The sequence below is a fragment of the Rhinolophus sinicus genome, chromosome X (genome assembly GCF_036562045.2).
Source record: "Rhinolophus sinicus isolate RSC01 chromosome X, ASM3656204v1, whole genome shotgun sequence".
NCBI classification, from domain to species: domain Eukaryota; kingdom Metazoa; phylum Chordata; class Mammalia; order Chiroptera; family Rhinolophidae; genus Rhinolophus; species Rhinolophus sinicus.
In genome coordinates, this window is record NC_133768.1 from 39,183,069 (window position 1) to 39,202,970 (window position 19,902).

Below are 19,902 nucleotides of genomic sequence, written 5' to 3' on the forward strand. Positions count from 1 at the left end.
CATTTTTTGCTCTGACTGAAAAATGGTATTTTGGAAAGGGGTATAGGATCTCTGCATCAGAGTCTATTTCTCTATGGTCTCTGGAATGTAGCTTCCAAGATGGCCCCCAGTGATCCCTGCCTCTTGGTATTTATGACTTTGTGTAATCCCCTCCACTTGAGTAACACTGAAGAGATACCACCTTCGTGATTAGATTACAAGAGTTGGTAGATTCTGTCGTGCTAACAGGCTCTCTCCCTTGTTTGTTTTAGTAAAGCAACTTGCCATGTTGGAGAGGCCTGTGTAACAGAGAACTGAGGGTGGTCTCCGGCCATCAGTCAGCAAGAGACTGAGGCTCTTAGCCCGATAGCCCGAATGAACTGAATCCTGAAAACAACCATATAAATGAGCTTGGAAGCAGATCTTTCCTCAGTTCAGCTTTCAGATGAGGCCCCTAGCCTGGCTAACACCTTGTTTGCAACCTCATAAGAGACTCTGAAACAGAGGACCAGGCTAAGCTGTGCTCAGATTCCTGACCCACATAAACTATGAGATAATAAGTGTATGTTGTTTTAGGTCACTAATTTGTGGGGATGTGGAGCCTGGCAATTAGTGCCTGGAGGGTCAGTAATTTTTGTGAGGGACACTGGGTTGCCTTCTGTAATGGGAGCCATAACATCTTTTAGGAATGGTCAGTGGCTGGTCTCTGCATAAGTCAGTTTTAGAAACCATGTGGGTCAGTGATTGGCAGTCTGGGAAGATCTATTATTGGAAACCTATTGCGGGTGTGGCACTGGGCATTATTCAATGTTCCCATGGAAAGCAGCCAAGGGCCCCCTCTGGAATGTAGTAATTCGCCACCACTGTGGATTCATGATATGAAGAGTCCGGGCCATGTCAATGATTGGAGACTTTGAAGTGTCATCTGGCAGCCCCTGTAGTCCAGTCAAGGGTGGCTTCTGCTTGTCAGTGATTGGGAACCAGAGGGATCAGGGGCATGGTCCCAGGGATTTAGGACCTGAGATGACCAAAGATCAACAGTCCTGGGTTGGTCAGTCATTGGGGGGCCTGATGCACACCTGGATTCCAGTGTCTGAGAAGCAGGTGGGAGGGTGAGTTTGAATTTTCATCTGTTTCAGAAGAAGAAGGGCTATGTAGGCCGCTCTAGATGTGCACTGAAATATGCAAAAGCTCAGTTTATGTGCATAAGATATTGTTACCCCTCAACCTGAGCACTTTGAAGACAATGGAGAATAGAAATATCATTTATTGGGAGCCATCCCTGTATGGGGTTCAGTATCACAGAGTGGCTGAGTGTGGGCACTTTGGAGTCAGCTGATCTGGCTTAAATATTTCCCTTTCCTTCTCTTTGCTAACAGTGTGACCCTGGGACAAATGAGTTAACATTGCTGCACTTTAGTTGCTTCTACTGTCAAATGATAACCATTGTCTTACTCAGTGATGGACTCACTCACTCTGAACTCCAGTGCTGGGGCAGCAGCTTGAAAGGTACCAGGGACATATGGGAGGAATTGAGTTGTCTGGCTGCAGGCTGAGGGCTGGACAGGCAGCTTTCTCCCAGACAGAGGGCTGGCAGGCACCACTGTTCTTTATTGAGTCCATCCACACCCAGCATACAGACGCAGGGGAGCACCATATCTGAGTCTCCATCAATCTAGCTAACACAGTTCACCCTGTCCTGGTGATTCACTGAGACCCCATCCCAACCAACTGCTGGGCCCACCCAAGCTGTTTCCAATGGTTTTTCCATACAAATGGCCTTTCTTGGCTCATGCTGTGGAATTTCTTAAAATCTCTCAAATGTTCACAATCCCCCTAAAAGCAGCATCTCACCTCAGTATGCCCTGTATCTCTTGCTAAGTAGCCTCAAGCACAGCACTAGCTGCAGCCAGCCTTGGTTTGCAGCTTAGCCTCTTCCAGGCACCTCTAAGCCCAACACAATTCACGCACATTTGTAAATCACGTTGTAGCTCATACCATGTGGCCCTGGGAAGGGCAGAGGCAGAGGATGAACCTGGCTGCAATGGAGCCCCTTTCCAGATGCCCCCAAAACAACACACCTAGTGGCCAGCTTTAGACCACATGAGAGTACCACCCAACCACATCCACAAATGACACACCCACAGATGCAGAGTTCAAAACACTGGGTATAAGGATGCTCAATGATCTCAATGGGAACTTCAACAAAGAGATAGGAAACACAAAAATGGATAGAAAACACCCCCCCCAAAAACCAGTCATAAATGAAGAATACAATAACTGAAATGAAAAACACATTAGAGGGAATCAACAGATTAGATGAAGTAGATTAAATTAGTGATTTGGAAGAGAAGGTAGCAGTAAACACCAATTAGAACAGCAAAATAGAAAATAATAATAAAAGAGGATTGTTTAATGTGTTCCTGGGACAACATCAAACATACCAACATTTGTATCATAGGCGTACCAGAAGTAGAAGAGAGAGAGAGCGAGGAATTAAAAACCCATTTTGAAGAAATAATGACAGAAAACTTCCCTAAGCTGGTAAAGGAAATAGACATACAAGCCCAGAAAGTGCAGAGAATCCCAAACAAGATGAACCCAAAGATGCCCACACCAAGACACATCATAATTAAAATGGCAAAGGTTAAAGACAAAGATAATCTTAAAAGCAGGAAGAGAAAAGCAGTTATTTATGTACAAGAGAGCTCCCATAGATTGTCAGCTGATTTCTCGAAAGAAACTCTGTAGGCCCACAGGGATGGGCAGGAAATATTCAAAGTGATGAAAAGCAAGGACCTACAACCAAGATTACTCTACCCAGCAAAGCTATCATTTAGAATCGAAAACAGTAAACAAGCTTCCTAGACAAGAAAAAGCTAAGGAAGTTTACCAACACCAAACCACTATTATAAGACAAGTTAAAGGAAATTTTTTAAAAAGAAGAAGGAGGAGGAAGTGTAGGAGAAGTAGAAGAAAGAGGAGGAGAAGCAGGAGGAGTAGGAGAAAAAGAAGGAAGAGAAGAAGATTTAGAAGAAGAAGAAGATGGAAAATATCAATAATAAAATGTCAATAACTACATGTCTATCAAAAATTACTTTCAATGTAACTGGATTAAATGTTCTAAGCAAAAGACATAGATAGGGTGACTGAATGGATAAGAAAACAAGACCTATACATATGTTGCTTACAAGAGACTCACTTCAAACCAAAAGACACTCACAGACTGAAAGTAAAGGAATGGAAAAAGATATTTCATGAAAATGGAAACAAAGATACAAAAAACTGGAGTAGCAATACGTATAGCAGACAAAATAGACTTTAAAACAAAGGCTATAAAAAGAGACAAATAAGACCCAGTAATCCCACTTCTGGGTATTTATTGAAAAAAACCCAAAACACTACTTTGAGGGGATATGTGCATCCATAGGTTCATTGCATCATTGTTTACAATAGCCAAGATGTGGAGGCAACCTGGGTATGCATACTTTACCAAAGAATATTTATGAAGTGATCACCCTGATAAATCCCCAGGTACCTAGATAGTCTTTGGTAAAGTATGCATGCATTTTAAAATTGGGTTCTTAATTTTCTTATTTATTGAGTTTTGAGAGTTTTTCATATGTGTCCTTTATCATAAATGCAATTTACACATCATTTCTCCCAGTTTGTGCCTTGTCTTCTGAAGAACAAAACTTGTCCATCAGTGGGTGAATGGATAAAGAAGAGGTGGTACATATATACAATGGAATATTACTCAGCCATAAAAAGGAATGAAATCTTGCCATCTGCAACAACACGGATGGACCTAGAGGGTATTGTGCTGAGTGGAGTAAGTCAGAGAGGAAGACAAATGCCATACGATTTCACTTATATGTGGAATCTAAAGAACAAAACAAACAAATGAAACAGAAACAAACTCATAGATGTTGGAAATATTTTGATGCTTGGAGATGGGAGGGGGGTTGGGGGGATAAAAGAAGCGGGGAATGAGGGGATAAAAGAAGGGGGGAAAGGGATTAAAAAGTACAAATTGGCAGCTCCAAAATAGTAATGAGGATGTAGAGTAGAGCATAGGGAATATAGTCAATAATATTGTAATAACTATGAATGTTGTCAGGTGGGTACTAGATTTATCAGGGTGATCACTTCATAAATTATGTAAATGTCTAATCACTATGTGTACACCTGAAACTCATAAAATACTGTATGTCAACTCTAATTGAAAAATAAGAAAAATGTATTCAAGAAAAGACAATCACATTCCACTGGAATAGAGCAATAATCACAGAGACTGAAGAATATAGACAAATCAAGGACGACACCATCACACACTTGAGATGTCCCAGAGCACTCGGCAGCTGAGAATGGAAATAGCCTCACTGAGGCCCCTGGCAGATGCGTAGGGCAGCTGTGCTTACTGAGGGAGAGCAAGTGGCTGTAGTTCTCCAGTGTCACATCCCGGTACTGGCGTCTCTGAACAGGTTTCAAGTGCTGCCACTCCTCCCTGCTGAAGTTTACAGTCACATCCTCGAGTGACACTGAGACCTGTAACAACATAATCCTGTTCAAGGTGACATGGTCAGCACTGGGGGATGGGGAGAAGACAGATAGGAAGTTGTTTGTAATGTTTTTCACCATGATATCATATATGGTATGCTTATTAAATACCTAGTTATACCAAACATTGTGCAGGATGAAAATGTCTAATGAAAATTTTTCCTATTCATTGTGTATTAAATTCAATCAGTAAACCATTTTTGCTAATGAGAATAAAATTAGTTTCTCTTTAAATCTTCTAGTTCTTTTAGAAAATACCTGGAACTCATTTCTTGAACAATTATATACCAGACATTATGGTAGGTTTGTGGCCACAAAGATGTATTATGTATGCTTCTAGATTTCTAGAAACTTAGAGACTTGGAAGCATACAACTAAATAGATGAGTTCACTAAGATGTTTAAAAAGGAGCATGACTGAAAGATGATCAGAGCACATTCTGGATCCAAAAGGGTAAAATATAAATTTTACCTGGGAGTGTAAGTTTAAGCTTCACAAAGTTGGACAATGAAAAGCGTGATGCAGGATGAGTGGGGGAAAATGTTTTCCTAAAAAAACAAGAGCATAGGTGTAGAGACAGAAAAATACATGGTGAGTTCAGAGAACAGCTAATTGAGCTGTTCAAAATGGAGCAGTCTGAGTGATACGTCAGGAAGGTGGTTACAAAATATAATTTTGTGAAAGTAGGAGTCTGGAGTCTGATCGTGGAACGAGTTATGTCCCGTAACCAATACATTTCCATTGAGCTGTTCTAGATGCAGGAAAGTGATATGATCTGATTTATAAAAACAGCTTTATTAAGTCGTAAGTGACATATAATAAACTGAACATATTTAAAATACACAATTTGATAAATTTTAACACGTGTATACACCCACAAAATGACAAGTGAACATATCCGTCACCTCCCAAGATTTCCTCTGTTCCTTTATAATCCTGCCCAATCCACTCCGCCCTGCCCTAACCACTGATTTACTTTCTGTCATTATAAATTAGCTTTCATTTTCTAAAATTTTCAATAAATGAAGTCATAAAGTATGTATTTTTTTAGTTTGGCTTCTTTCACTCAGCATAATTATTTTGAGATTAAGTCATGTTGTTTGTTGTGTATATCAAGAGTTAATTCCTTTTTATTGTTGAGTAGTATCCATTTGGGTTGTTTCCAGTTTTTGGTTATTGCAAATAAAGCTGCTATGAATATGCATATACAAGTCTTTGTGAGGACATATATTACGATTCTCTTAGGAATATACCCAAGAGTGGAATGACTGAGTAATATGGTAGGTATATATTTAACTTGCTAAGAAACTGCCAAAAGTGGTTGTATATTTTATATTCCCACCAGCGAAGTATGAGTTTTCCAGTTACTCTACAACATTGCTAACATTTGGTAGGGTTGGTCTTTTTACTTGTATTGAATAGATATAGGGTGGTATCTCCATATGTTTAAAAAAATGTTCGTAATGACTAATGATGTTGAGCACATTTTCATGTGCTATTTGCTATCTACAGATATTCTTTGGTAAAGTGTGAATACATTTTAAAATTGGGTTCTTAATTTTCTCCCCCCCCCCTTCTCTCGCCTCCCCCCCACACTCCGGTTCAAGCCGTTATTTCTCAGTCTAGTTGTGTAGCACACAGCTCCCTGGCCCATGCTGGTATTACAGGCCTTCTGCTCCCCCGCCCCCAGGCAGTTGGTCACGTCGTTGGTTGGCCGCTTACAGCAGTTCACGGCACCTCTCGCTGGCTGCCAGCTGCTCACACTGGATGCCGGCCACTCACGCTGGCCACACCGGCTGCTCATGGCGGCACACAGTAGCCCACGGCAGCACACAAGCAGCCCATGGCAGCACACAGCAGCCCACACAAAACCCCGGCTGCTCATGGCAGCCCAGCTCCAGGGAGAGCTGTTCTTCACAATCTTAGCTATAGAGGGTGCAGCTCACTAGCCCGTGTGGGAATTGAACTGGCGACCTCGGCATTAGGAGCACGGCGCTCCATCCACCTGAGTCACTGGGCAGATCCTTAATTTTCTTTTTTATTGAGTTTTGACAGTTTTTCATGTGTCCTTTACCATAGATGCAATTTACACATAGTTTCTCCAAGTTTGTGGCTAGTCTTCTGAAGAACAAAGCTTGGTAAATTTAAAATTTTTGTTTTATTAGTTTCAGGTATACAATACAATGTAATCATTAGACACTTACACCCCTCAGACAGTGATAACCCCTCTCCCCCAATCTACTACCCCTCTGACATCGTATATAGCTATTACAATACCATTGACTATATTCCCTATGCTGTACTTTAGATACTGTGAAAATAAATAAACACACACACACACACACACACACACGGTGCCAAAAAATGTATACACATTTTAAGAACGGAAAAAACTATTAAAATTGTAATACTTAATATATACTGATAACAAAAGATGAATACAAGTCACGTCTGACGTCTGCATTTACAAGAGGTGCTCAAAGTGGTTACCATCAGCGTCCAGACACTTCTGATATGAACTACTGCTTGAGCAACGCTGACCAAAGTGTCCATTTGTGTACATTTTTTGGCCCCAGTATATATATATATATATATATATATATATATATACACACACACACATATGAATATATATATGTGTATGTTTATATATATTCATATATGTGTATGTATATATATGTATATATAAAATTATAGCTGACACTCAATATTTTACTTCAGGTTCAGGTGTACAGCACAGTGTTTATGCATTTACATAATCTACGACGTGATTCCCCTGATAAGTCCAGTACCCACCTGGTCCAGTACCACACCCTGCATGATCTTTACAGCATTATTGACTATATTCCCCATACTGTATTTCATATCCCCATGACTATACTGTGACTATCAATTTGTACTTTCTAATTACTTCACCTTCTCCCCGATCCCCACCCCTCCCATCTAGCAGCCATCAGTTTTTGCTCTGCATCTCTAACTCTATTTCTGTTTTGTTTGCTTGTTTATTCTGTTCTTTATATTCCACATGTAAGATCATATGGTATTTGTTTTTCTCAGTCTGACTTATTTAATTTAGTATAATATTCCTTAGGTCCATCCATGTTATTGCTAATGGTAAGATTTCATTCTTTCTTATGGCCGAGTAATACTCCATAGTATAAATGTACCACAGTTTCTTTATACAATCGTCTATTGATGGGCATTTTTTAAAAAAGATTTTATTGGGGAAGGGGAACAGGACTTTATTGGGGAACAGTGAGTACTTCCAGACTTCCAGGCCTTTTTTCCAAGTCAATTTGTTGTCCTTTCAATCTTAGTTGTGGAGGGTGCCGTTCAGCTTCAAGTTGTTGTTCTTTCAGTCTTAGTTGTGGAGGGCGCAGCTCAGCTCCAGGTCCGTTTTTTTCTAGTTGCAGAGGGCACAGCCCAACATCCCTTGCGGGAGTCGAACCGACAACCTTGTGGTTGAGAGGACGCACTCCAACCACCTGAGCCATCCGGGAGCTCAGCTCAAGGTGCCATGTTCAATTTTAGTTGCAGGAGGAGCTGCCCACCATCCCTTGTGGGACTCGAGGAGTTGAACTGGCAACCTTGTGGTTGAGAGCCCACTGGCCCATGTGGGAATCAAACCAGCAGACTTCGGAGTTAGGAGCATGGAGCTCTAACTGCCTGAGCCACCGGGCCGGCCCTATTGATGAACATTTTTGTTGTTTGGATATCTTGGCTATGGTAAATAGTGCAGCAATAAACATAGGGGTGCATATATTTTTTTCAAATTAGTGTTTTGGATTTCTTTGGCTAAATATCCAGGAGTGGAATTGCTCGGACATAAGGAAGTTCTATTTTTAATTTTTTGAGGAACCTACGTACTGTTTCTCATAGTGCCTGCATCAATCTACAATCCTACCAACAGTGCATGAGCGTTCCCTTTTCTCCACATCCTTGCCAAAACTTGTTGTTTGTTGATTTACTGATGATAGCCATTCTGACAGGAGTGAGGTGGTATCTCATTGTGGTTTTTATTTGCATTTCTCTAATGATTAGTGACACTGAACACATTTTCATGTCTGTTAGCCATCTGTATGTCCTCTTTATACAAATACCTCTTCATGACCTCTGCCCATTTTTTCATTGGGTTGTTTGTTTTTTAGTGTTGAGTTAAATGAGTTTCTTTTTAAAACAAATTTTGGATATTAACCCCTTACCAGATGTATCATTGGCAAATATTTTCTCCCATTCAGTAGGATGTCTTTTTATTTTATTGATGGTTTCCTTTGCTATGAAAAAATTTTTAGTTTTTTTCTTAATTAAAGTTTATTGGTGTGACAATTGCTGGTAAAGTTACATAGATTTCAGGTGTATGATTCTGTAATACATCACCTGTATATCACATTGTATGTTCACCACCCAGAGTCAGTTCTCTTTCCATCACCATATATTTGATCCCCTTTACCCTCATCTACCAACCCCCTCCCTTTACCCTCTGGTAACCACTAAACTGTTGTCTGTGTCTATGAGATTTTGTTTTATCATTTGCTTGTCTTGTTCTTTTGTTGTTTTCAGCTTTATATACCATTATATCAGTGAAATCATATGGTTCTCTACTTTTTCTGTCTGACTTATTTCGCTTAAAATTATAATCTCAAGATCCATCCATGTTGTTGCAAATGGTACTATTTCATATTTTCTTATGGCAGAATAGTATTCCATTGTGTATATATACCACAACTTTTTTATCCATTCATCTACTGAAGGACATTTTGGTTGTTTCCATGTGTTGGCCACCAAAAATAAAGCTGCAGTGAACATTGGACCACATGTCTTTATGGATAAATGTTTTCAGATTTTTTGGGGTAGATACCCAGGAGAGGGATTGCTGGGTCATATGATAATTCGATTCTTAATTTTTTGAGGAACCTCCACACTGCCTTCCATAATGCCTGCACCAGTCTGCATTCCCACCAACAGTGTATGAGGTTTCCTTTTTCTCCACAGCCTCTCCAACACTTGTTACTATTTGTCTTGTTGATGATAGCCATTCTAACTGGTGTGAGGTGATACCTCATTGTGGTTTTGATTTGCATTTCTCTGATGATTAGTGATGTAGAGCATTTTTTCATATGTCTATTGGACATTTATATGTCCTCTTTGGAGAAATGTCTCTTTAGGTCCTCTGCCCATTTTTTTAATTGGATTGTTTGTTTTCTTGTTGTTGTTGAGTTGTATGAGTTCCTTGTATATTTTGGATATTAGCCCCTTATCGGAGGTGTTATTTGCAAAAATCTTCTCCCATTTGGTTGGTTACCTCTTTATTTTGTCGATGGTTTCTTTTGCTGTGCAGAAGCTTTTAAGTTTCATATAGTCCCCTTCATTTATTTTCGCTTTTACTTCCCTTGCCTTTGGAGTCAAATTCATAAAATGCTCTTTGAACCCAAGGTCCATAAGTTTAGTACCTATGTTTTATTCTATGCAGTTTATTGTGTCAGGTCTTATGCTTAAGTCTTTGATCTATTTTGAATTAACTTTGGTACATGGTGACAAATAGCAGTCCAGTTTCATTCTTTTGCACGTGGCTATCCAATTCTCCCAGCACCATTTATTGAAGAGGCTATTTTTCTCCATTGTATGTCTTTTGCTTCTTTGTCAAAAATTATCTGTCCATATTTATGTGGGTTTATTTCTGGGTTCTCAATTCTATTCCATTGGTCTATGTGTCTGTTTGTCTGCCAATACCACGCTGTTTTGATTATTGTCGCTTTGTAGTACAAACTGAAGTCAGGGAGTGTGATACCTCCAGCATTGTTCTTTTTTACTTGGGATTGCTTTGGCTATTTGGGGTATTTTGTGGTTCCATAGAAATCTGATGATTTTTTTGTTCTATTTCTTTAAAAAAATGCCACAGGGATTTTTATGGGGATTGCATTAAATCTGTGTATTGCTTTGGGTAATATGGCCATTTAACTATGGGTATCTACCCCCAAAATCTGAAAACATTTATTTATAAAGATATATGAGGTGTGATCGAAAAATACAGTGAATGTTTAAATTAAAAAATTTATTACAGTAAAAGACACATTGTAATTAATCCCCCTCAAAATACTTCCTTTCTCTTTGAACATACTTATCCCATCGTTCTTGACACTTTCTGAAGCAGTTCTGGAAGTCTGCTTTCATGTGTCTTTACTTCATCCTCCATCACGACAATACTCCATGTCACACATTGCTTCTGGTACAGCAATTTCTGTCAATTAAAAACATTACAGTGTATCCTCATCTACCTTACTCACCAGATCTGGCACCATGCGACTTTTGACTCTTACCCAGAGTCAAAATGACCATGAAAAGTACATGTTTTGAATCAATTCAGGACATTGAAGCAGCCATGACAGTGCAACTAAAGATACTCATGAAAGAGGACTTCCAGAACTGCTTCAGAAACTGGCAAGAATAATGGGATAAGTGTGTTTGAAGCGAGGGGGAATTTTTGAGGGGGATTAATTGCAATGTGTCTTTTACTGTAATAAGTTTTCTTAATTTAAACATTCACTGCATTTTTTGATCACACTAATGTACTCCGATGTTCACTGTAGCATTATTTACAGTGGCCAAGACATGGAAACACACAAAGTTCCTTCAATAGATGACTGGATAAAGATGTGGTATATATACACAATGGAATATTACTCTGCCATAAGAAAAGATTAAATATTGCCATTTGCGACAACATGGATGGATCTTGAGATTATGCTAAGCAAAATAAGTTAGACAGAAAAAGTCGAGAACCAGATGACTTCACTCATATGTGGAATATAAAACTGAAAGCAACAAGACAACCAAAAAAGAAACAAAAACTCATAGGCACAGATAACAGTTTAGTGGTTACCAGAGGGTAAGGGGGTAGAAGGGATGGTAGAATAGGGTAAAGTGGGTCAAATATATAGTGATGGAAGGAAAACTGACTCTGGGTAATGAGCACACAATGTGATATATAGATGATGTATTATAGAAATGTACACTTGAAACCTATGTAATTTTAATAATCATTGTCACCCTAATAAATTTAATTAAAAATTTAAAAAATGCATACAAAATCCAAAAAAATATCTACTCTGAATAAAAGCAGAATACAATTTTGTACATGCAAAGAAAAAAACAGGAAAATGTTACTGGGAATTTGAAACAAAAATTGCTAAGTATCTTTAGACAGATACCTAAAGAAAATATGTAGGGCCTATAATAAAAAATTTAAATTCTCTTTGAAAAGTTCAAAAGTATAACTATCTTGCTGAAAAAAAATTTAGAAGGTAGGGCATTTCTCTAATGGTGTAATTTTATTTTAGTCAATGAATAGAGAAAATATTGACTTAATCATGCTTGATAAAAATGAGATGTACCCCTGAAGATTTTAGGAAACTTAAAATTCCCTGACTTAAAAGGTGAGTCGGTTGGGGAGGGGTTATGAATGGCCATACCGATATTAAGCCATCAAAGTAAGAACAGGAAAAAAAAAAAAGCAGAAAATAACATAAATAGTAAATATAAAATAAGAAACAAGGCACAAAATTAGGTGTGTTATGGTTATGTGAAATTGAATTGGCTGATTCATTCTGTCAAAAGAGAGAAAGAGGGAGGACTGGAATGAAAAAAAGCAAGTACTATGAGACATAGCTATAAGAAACATAAGTAAAACATAGTGACAAACTGCAAAATAAAAGGCTGGGCATAGATATAGTAAGTAAAGTCCAGAAAAATGAAAGCCTGCTTCATGATAACAATATCAAAGGGAATCTGAAGGTCAAAAACATCCAATTGGCATAAATGGGTTATATATAAAGGCAGAGCTAGTGGACTAAGAAACTTAGTCCTAAATCACTGATCCTCCCCCACATGGTCCTCTCAGCCTCACACGTATCACTTACAACAATGGAAAGCAGAGTTATTTAACTTAGAAGAATGAACTTAGGAACTCTGATTCAAAAAATTAAACCAAACCCCGAATAGCCCAAAAGAATCTTGCAAAAGAAGAATGAAGTTGCAGGTCTCACACTTACTGATTTCCAAACTTATCACAAAGCTACAGTAATCAAAACAGTGTTAAACTGGCATATAGACTAATGGAATAGAATAGAGAGCCCAGAAATAAACTCTCACATACATGGTCAAATGATATTTGACAAAGGTGCCAAAAGTATTCAATGGGGAAAGGATAGTCTCTTCAATAAATGGTGCTGGGAAAATGATGCAAATGATTACCTTATACCATATACAAAAGTGAACTCAAAATAGATCAAAGACCTAAATGTAAGACTTAAAACTATTGGAAGAAAACATAGGGGAAAAGCTTCATGATATTGGATTTGTCTAAGATTTCCTGGGTATGACACCAAAAGCACAGGCAACAAAAGCAAAAGTAGACAAATTGGACACATCAAAAAGAAACTTCTGCATATCAAAGGGCACAATCAACAAAGTGAAAAGGCAATATAGGGGGGCCAGCCTGGTGGCTCAGGCGGTTAGAGCTCCATGCTCCTAACTCCGAAGGCTGCCGGTTCGATTCCCACATGGGCCAGTGGGCTCTCAACCACAAGGTTGCCAGTTCAATTCCTCGAGTCCCACAAGGAATGGTGGGCTCCGCCCCCTGAAACTAAGATTGAACACGGCACCTTGAGCTGAGCTGTCACTGAGCTCCCGGATGGCTCAGTTGGTTGGAGCGCGTCCTCTCAACCACAAGGTTGCTGGTTCGACTCCCACAAGGGATGGTGGGTTGTGCCCCCTGCAACTAGAAAACGGCAACTGGACCTGGACCTGAGCTGCGCCCTCCAAAACTAAGATTGAAAGGACAACAACTTGACTTGGAAAAAAGGCCTGGAAGTACACACTGTTCCCCAATAAAGTCCTGTTCCCAATAAAATCTTTAAAAAAATTTATTCCCCTTCCCCAATAAAATATTTTTTAAAAAAAGGCAATATAGGGAATGGAATATGTGCAAATCATATATCTGATAAGGGGCTAATATACAGAACATATAAAGAACTCCTATAATTCAACAGCAGCAAGATAAACCCAGATAACCCAATTGAAAAACAGCAAAGGACTTGAACAGACATTTCTCCAGAGATGATATACAAATGGCCAGTAAGCACATGAAAAGATGCTCAACGTCACTAATCATTAGGAAAATGCAGATCAAAAGAACAATGAGATAACATCTCACATCCATTAGGATGACTACTATTTAAAAAAGCAGAAAATAATAAGTGCTGGCAAGGATGTGGAGAAATTGGAACCCTTGAGCACTGCTGGTGGGAGTATAAAATGGTGCAGTCACTATGGAAAACAGTATGGCTTTCCACAAAAAAATTAAAAATAGAATATGATCCAGCAATCTTACTTTTGGGTATATATCCAAAAGAATTGAAAGCAGTATTTCAAAGAGATATTTACACATCCATGTTCATAGCAGCATTATTCACAATAGTCAAGAGGTGAAAGCAACCCAAGTGTCCATGAACAGATGGATGGATAAACAAAATGTGCTATATACATGCAATAGAATATTATTAAACATTAAAAAGGAAATTCGGACACATGCTACAACATGGACGAACCTTGAAGACAGTATGCTAAGAGAGGTAAGGCAGTGACAAAAAGACAAGTACTATATGATGTCAGTTATATAAGGTATCTAGAGTAGTCAAATTCATAGAAACAGAAAATAGAATGGTGGTTACCAGGGGCTGGAGTGAGGAGGAGACGAGGAGTTGTTTAACAGGTATAGAGTTTCAGTATTGTAAGATGAAAAAGTTCAGGAGATTAGCTGCAGAACACTGAGCATATACGTACCATTACTGAACTGTACACTTAGAAATGGTTAAGATGGTAAACATTCTGTTATGTGTTTTTTACCACAATAAAAAAAAATTAAAAATAGATAAATAAATAAGAACCAGACTGAAAGTGCACCAACAACACTGAAGTTATATACTTCATACTAGAAGTTATGGACACAGCAAAAGCTATACTTATAAGAAAATATACAGCTCTACATGATTTTGTTATTAAAATGAGAGAAAACATCAAAATAAATAAGCTGAGTACTCAATCTAAGAAATTAGAGAAAAACAGAAATATGCTCATAAAACCCCCAGGAAATAACAGTTAATAAAAATAAAACTTAAATGCAATATAATGTGCATGAATTATATGTACATTGAAGGTACAAATAAAATGAAGAGCTGATTCTATGAAATGACCAGTTACATGAATAGACTCTTGGCAAATCTGACAAAGGAAATAGAAAAATATATAACATTCAGAACAAGGAGATATTACCACTAGAGGAGATATTCCACTAATTATTACTTCTAGTAGAATATTATGTGCAATTCCATAGCAAAATTTAAATATGGAGGTGAAACAGGTGCTTCCCCAATAATATATAAATTAACACAAAGAAAGAAAAAACAAAAGAAACTCAGTGACCAAGGAACAGAAGTCATAAAGTTTGTATGTGTATTGCTTAAAAAGACACCAGTTCGGAATACCAAAATGGCACAGTAGGTAAAAGCTGTGCTTACCTTCCTTCACGACCACATCAAAATTACAACTAAACTACAAAACAACCATCATTGGGAATTGCCTAAAATTTTGCTGAACCAAAGCTCTACAACCAAAGACACGCAGAAGAAGCCACCTCAAGACTGGTAGGAGGGGCTTAGATGTACTATAGGCTGGCCCCACATCCGCATTTGACCGTTAAAGATCAGAAGGGATCTTTCAGCTGTGGAGGTGCTGCCCACCTCCAAGAGGGGTGAGAGGTCCCAGCCCCACCCCAGCCCAGGGTTCCAGTGCCGGGGAGAGAAGTCCCCATAATTTCTGGTTCTGAAAACCAGTGGAGATTGTGACTGAGTGACACTGAGTACAGCTGCACTACCAGGCGCTCCTCTTAAAGGGACTGCACACAGACTTACCCACCAATGCAATGCAATCACTCACTCTGAGCTCCAGCACTGAGGCAGCAGCTGGAAAGACGGCAGGGACATATGGTGGGGAACTGAGTTGTCTGGCTTGGGACAGTGGCTGGAGAGTTGGCTTTCTCCTAGAGTGAAGACGTGGCAGAGGCCATTGTTTATTTGTTGAGCCCTCTCCGTTCCCAATGTGCAGACACAGGTGGCCGCCATATCTGAGTCTCTGCAGTTCACTCACCATGCCCCGGTGATTTGAGACGCTGTCCCACCCAACTTTCAGGCACACCCAGGCTGCTTTCAGTGGCTTTTTCATACAAATTGCCTGCCTTAGAGCATGCTGCAGACTTTCCTAGGGTGCTCTCAAAGGTTCGCTGAATCCAGACAAGCAGCATCTGGCTTGTGCGTGTCCTGTACCTCTGGCTGAGCAGCCCTAAGCTCGGCACTAGCAGCAGCCAGCCTCTCAAGGTACATCCAAGCACGTCAAGGTGAGCAGCCATCTGTGGATTTTTTGTGGCTCCTGCTGGGTGGCCCTGAGTGGGGCACGGGCTTGTGGCTGAACTTGAGCTATAGCAGATACCCTCCAAGGTAGTTCTGGGGCTTGTGCCCCCAGTGGCCAGCTTCAAAACAAGCTGGAGCATCACCCAGGCTCCTTCAAGTATGACACACCCAAGGGGAGGATTGGGCTGGCACCAGAGTCTTGCTGAGTTAGATCCTACTCTGTAAGGTCAGCCCCTGCACAACAACTCTTCCACTGTAGTCAAGGCCAGTCCTCACAATGAGTGAGCCCAAGGATCAGTCCTTCACATTGATGTACAATAATCAACCAAGACTCAGCTACAAGAAGAGGGCACACACAACCCACACAAGGGACACACCTGGAGTGTGTGGCTCAGGTGACCAGAAAGACTGCAACACTGAGCCCCACAGCACACCTACTACATAAGGCCACTCTACTAAGACCAGAAAACATAGCAGCCCTACCTAATACATAGAAACAAACACAGGGAGGCAACCAAATTGGGAAGACAGAGAAACATGTCCCAAATAAAAGAATAGAACAAAGCTCCAGAAAAAACAAAAACTAAACAAAAAGTGGAGACAAGCAATCTACCAGATGCAGAATTAAAAACACTGGTTGTAAGGATGCTCACTGACCTCAGGGAGAACTTTAACAAAGAGATAAGAAGCATAAAAATGGACAGAGAAAACATGAAGAAGAACCAATCAGAAATAAAGAATACAATAACGGAAATGAAGAATATATTACAGGCAATCAACAGATTAGATGAAGCAGAGGATCAGAGCAGCGATGAAGAAAATAAGGTAGCATAAAACACCCAACCAGAACAGCAGAAACAAAAAAGAATCCAAAAAACTGAGGAGAGTTTAAGGGGCCACTGGGACAACATCAAGGGTACAAACATCCAAATTATAGGAGTACCAGAAGGAGGAGAGAGAGAGCAAGGAATTGAAAATCTACTTGAAGAAATAGTGACAGAAAACTTCCCTAACCTGGCAAAGGAAACAGATATATAAGCCCAGGAAGCACATAGAGTCCCAAACAACATGAACCCAAAGAGGCCACCACCAAGACACATCATAATTAAAATGCCAAAGGTTAAAGACAAAGAAAGGGGTGACGTCATAAAATGGCGGCGTGAGGTGAGCCTCTGTAAAGCTCCCCTGGAATTTACAACGAATCGAACAACAAAAACTCCACAAAGGACTCCCTGCACAGCAGACAGGCAAGACGAAGAGGCCCACTACTGAAGTTACCTACAGGTGGGAGATTCGCGCGAGCGGGGGGAGGAGGAAAGGGAGAACTGCGGAGATGGAGCCACGCGGTCGCAGGACGCAGACCTAGCTCGGTGCTCAGAGCTTGCTGCTTCCCGGAACTACCGCAGCTGCGGGACAGGGAAGAACTCGGACTGCTAGGGCTCCGCTTATGGCCCATAGGGCTGAGGGGGCAGCATATAACACGGCTGAACCCAACGCTCACGGCAGAGACCTCGGAGAAAAGACTGAGGGAAGAAGGCTGAAAACGGTGGTTTAAGCCCTCACTGCCGAGCAGAGAACAGAAGCCTTAGGCACTGAGACTAGCCGCCCCCTCCCTACCATCCCAGAGCTCACCCCGCCCCCACCTGCCCGGTGCTAGAAATGGAACAGTAGCAGTGTCAGATCAAAAGAACAGAATATTTGCTGTTCTGAGAACTGGACCGCAGACACAGATTTGCAGCCCAACTAGTTCCGGCAAAGGGGAGGGAGCTGTGGAAGCAGGACCGACTGTGGTGGTGGTCACAGCCATTGCTCTGGGCCACCTCTCACAACTCACCCCGCCCCTGGCCCCACCTATCTGGGCGGATCCCTGCAGGAGTAAACAGAACTGCTGAAACATACAGGCTCTGAATCAGGAGCTGGAAGAGCTTTGGAACATCAAAAGCTCTCTGCATACCCACCAGGACACTGCGCCCTGTGACCTAGACGAACTATTAACAGAGGAGAAGCCCGTCTCCCAGGGAATCCCCTCATTGTGTGAGAAGCTGGAATAGTGCAGAGAAAACATAGCACTACCGTGTGGGAGAACAAAAATAAGCTGCAGTTGGAGAAAAAATAAAACATTCTACCAACAAGTACTGGAAAACAAAAGAAAGACCGGTTCCTATCAACCTGTTGCAGAAGCCACTCCTGTAGATGTCTAGGAAGAGAAATAGTAAACCAGTAATTGCCATGAATAACCAAGGCAACAAGACAGCTCAAAAAGAAAGTGAAAAATCTCCAGAAAAGGCACTTAAAGATACAGAAATATGTGACTTAAATGACAGAGAATTCAAGATTGCAGTTCTGAAAAAACTGAACGAGATGCAAGAAAACACAGATAGACAGTTAAATGAACTCAGAAACACAATCAAAGAACAGCATGAGCATTTTACGAAAGAGATTGAAATTTTAAAAAAGAACCAAATAGAATTTCTGGAGATTAAGAACTCAATAGAAGAAATTAAGAATGAAATAAGGTAGTAATCGGAAAAATGGTGGAGTGAGGTGAGCCTCTGTAAAGCTCCCCTGGAATTTACAAAGAATCGAAAAACAAAAACTCCACAAAGGACTCCCTGCACAGCAGACAAGCAACACGAAGAGGCCCACTACCGACTGAAATCACCTACAGGTGGGAGATTTGCGCGAGTGGAGGGAGGAGGAAAGGGAGAAGCGCGCGGAGACGGAACGGCGACGCAGACCTCGCTCAGTGCGCCGAGCTCGCTGCTTCCCAGAACTACCGCAGCTGCGGGAGATCGGACTGCTAGGGCTCCACCAGGGCTCCACAGGGCTGAGGGACAGCATATAACACGGCTGAACCCAACGCTCACGGCAGAGACCTCGGAGAAAAGACTGAAGGAAAAAGGCTGAAAACAGTGGTTTAAGCCCGCACTGCCGAGCAGAGAACGGAGCCTTAGGCACTGAGACTAGCCGCCTCCCTCCCTCCCAGAGCTCGCCCGCCCCACCTGCCCGGTGCTAGAAGCGAAACAGTAGCAGTGTCAGATCAAAACAACAGAAAATTTGCTGTTTTGAGAACTGTGGACCAAACACAAATTCACAGCCCAACTAGTTCCAGCAAAGGGAGAGAGCTGTGGAAGCAGGACCGGCTGTGGTGGTGGTCGCCGCCATTGCTCTGGGCCACCTCTCACAACTCACCCGCCCCTGACCCCACCTATCTGGGCGGATCCCTGCAGGAGTAAACAGAACTGCTGAAATATACGGGCTCTGAATCAGGAGCTGGAAGAGCTTTGGAACATCAAAAGCTCTCCGCATACCCACCGGGACACTGCGCCCTGTGACCTAGACAAACTATTAACAGAGGAGAAGCCCGTCTCCCAGGAATCCCCCATTGTGTGAGAAGTTGGAATAGTGCAGAGAAAACATAGCACTACCGTGTGGGAGAAGAAAAATAAGTTGCAGTTGGAGAAATAATAAAACATTCTACCAACAAGTACTGGCAAACAAAAGAAAGACCGCTTTCTATCAACCTGTTGCAGAAGTCACTCCTGTAGATGTCTAGGAAGAGAAATAGTAAACCAGTAATTGCCATGAATAACCAAGGCAACAAGATAGCTCAGAAAGAAAGTGAAAAATCTCCAGAGAAGGCACTTAAAGATACAGAAATATGTGACTTAAATGACAGAGAATTCAAGATTGCAGTTCTGAAAAAACTCAACGAGATACAAGAAAACACAGATAGGCAGTTAAATGAACTCAGAAACTCAATCAAAGAACAGCATGAGCATTTTACGAAAGAGATTGAAATCTTAAAAAGAACCAAATAGAATTTCTGGAGATTAAGAACTCAATAGAAGAAATTAAGAATGAAATAACCAGCTTAGGTAGTAGAGTTGACCAGATGGAG

The 19,902-nt window shown here is 40.8% G+C and overlaps 1 long non-coding RNA gene across 2 annotated transcripts in view; it reads right to left on the reverse strand.

The window, feature by feature from the left end:
• Positions 1 to 19,902, reverse strand: part of LOC141569710 (uncharacterized) — a 67,566-nt gene that overhangs the window by 35,035 nt on the left and 12,629 nt on the right. For both annotated transcript variants that reach the window (XR_012493474.1, XR_012493473.1), the window contains exon 2: positions 4,401 to 4,527. This is a non-coding gene — a long non-coding RNA (uncharacterized LOC141569710). The remainder of the gene's footprint in view (positions 1 to 4,400; positions 4,528 to 19,902) is intronic.